At 38.3% G+C, this 2268-nt stretch overlaps 1 non-coding gene across 1 annotated transcript; it reads left to right on the plus strand.

The window, feature by feature from the left end:
- Positions 1–1272: 1272 nt before the first annotated feature.
- LOC131219664 (small nucleolar RNA R71) lies at positions 1273–1379 on the plus strand. The gene has a single exon (XR_009158312.1). It is a non-coding gene; the product is annotated as a small nucleolar RNA R71 (small nucleolar RNA).
- Positions 1380–2268: the final 889 nt, after the last annotated feature.

Below are 2268 nucleotides of genomic sequence, written 5' to 3' on the forward strand. Positions count from 1 at the left end.
TCCTAGGACACAAGAAATGGTGGGAACTCCGCAAGGAAGACTTTCAGCTTATGCTTTTGAGTGCATAAATCTTTAAGAAACTTAGCATAAGCAGGGACCTGCTTGATAGCATCAAGCAACGAAATGTTTATTTGCACTTGCTTAAATATGTCTAATATATCATCAAAGTTGTTTCCTCCCTTAACTGGTGCCAAACGTTGAGGAAAAGGTGCTTTAGGCACATAGGATGGCACATGAGTGGTTCCTGGAGAGTCAGAGTGCTTTTGGACTTTGGATGCACTAGTGTGTCTCTCCTCTTCATTTTCGTCTTCCGATTTGGAATTTGATTCTTCCGTAGGCATCTCTACTTTGTTCTCGATCTCTTTGCCGGACCTAAGGGTAATGATTGATTTGACTTGCTTATGATATTATTCTTGGTTTGAATTAGAGCCAATCTCATACTGTCCCTTTGGATTTGCCACAGGTTGGCTAGGGAACTTGCCCTTCTCTCTCTCACTCAATGTGGCGGCAAGTTGACCCAACTGTATTTCCAACTTGGCAATGGCTTGTGCATTTGCATTTAAGCTTTGCTAGTTAGCTTGTAAAGTTTGTTGGGTATCTTTTTGAAATTGAAGAGAACTCTGCATAAAAAGATTGAGTGTATCTTCAAGAGATGGTTTCCTTGATTGTGAAGGAAGTTGTTGATATTGCGGAAACTGTTGAAGTTGTTGACTGCCAACTTGGGGGTAAGGTTGCATTGGAGGATTTCCAGATGGTCATCCTTGTTGTGGTCCTTTTGCCCAAGAAAAATTTGGATGTCTAGCCCACCCTGGGTTGTAGGTGTCTGAGTAAGGATCATTTTTAGTTCTCTGAAAAGTATTCATAGCGTGCACTTGTTCAGAGAGAAATTCTGGAAATGCTGCACCAGATGGACAAGGCTGCGTAGGATGGGCGGGACTAGAACATATGGCACATGACTCGATTTGAGCTGTTTTTAGAGGTCCATTATTTAACATCAAAGAATCAACTTTCTGTGTCAGGCTATCAATTTTGGCATAAAGATTTGGTGTGACTCCTATCTCATATATACCACCTTTCTTCTGTGGTTGGGGATTTCTTTCACCTTTATTTGAATAATCTCATTACTAGGAGTTCTAACACAAGGTTCTAAAGAAATTCTAAGCTTCGACATCACTTTTGACCATGAATGACCCTCCATTGGTGGCATCAACCATGCGACAGTTTTGTGGTGTCAAACCGTCATAGAAGTATTGAACGTGTTGCTACTTCTCAAAACCATGGTGTGGACATTTAAGAAGCAAGTCCTTCCATCTTTCCCCACATTCATGAAAGTGCTCACCCTCTTTTTGTGTGAAATTAGTAATTTCTCTACGGAGAGCATTAGTTTTGTGAACGAGGAAGAACTTGTTTAAGAACTTCTTAAACAGTTGGTCCTATGTAGTGATAGACTCAACTTCTAAAGAATTCAACCATGCTTTCGCCTTATCCTTCAAAGAAAAAGGAAAAATGCGCAAACGAATCGAATCATCTGAAAAGTTTTGGAACCTAAAGGTAGAGCAAATGTCTAGGAATTCTTTCACATGATGATATGGATCCTCCTTATCTAAACCATAGAATGAGGGTAACAATTGTATGACCTCAGGTTTAAGTTCAAAGTGTGCTGCCGTAGTGGCTGGCAACACTATGCATGAAGGTGCATTAAATTGGACATGAGCTGAATAATCCCTAAGAGCTTTAATTCCATTCTCGTCCACCATTTCAAATAGAATGTTTCTCAATCTTCTATGCAATGTTCTTTCTATTTCAGGATCAAAAGGTGCTAATTCTATGTTTAGAGATCTACGTTCTAGCATAAACTGAGTTATTGCAATGTAGGAAAGAAAGCTAAACTAAGATGCAACCTAAGAGAAATAAAACTAGAGCTAAAAATATGAATTCCTAAAAACAAGATGAAACTATGCAAACTTGGAAGAAAGAACCCGGAAAAGGGGATGATTGATTTCTGAAGAATTTGGGAGCTCTTCCTTCACTTTGAAGACAATTTTTTCTTTTTCAGCTTCCTTCCTCAATTCCTATAGAAAATAAAAACAAAAATAATTTAAGTTTCCTAAAATTTATGAAATGATGCGAGAAAAATCCTAGGGCTATAAATTATGATAAGAGAGAATCCTAAATCCAATTAGAACGAAACAGTCCCCAGCAACGGTGCCAAAAAGTTGATGTTTTATTTAAACCAACCTGATTTAAATTAATTTAAGTATACGAATC

The sequence above is a fragment of the Magnolia sinica genome, chromosome 11 (genome assembly GCF_029962835.1).
Source record: "Magnolia sinica isolate HGM2019 chromosome 11, MsV1, whole genome shotgun sequence".
In the NCBI taxonomy this organism is placed as follows: Eukaryota; Viridiplantae; Streptophyta; class Magnoliopsida; order Magnoliales; family Magnoliaceae; genus Magnolia; species Magnolia sinica.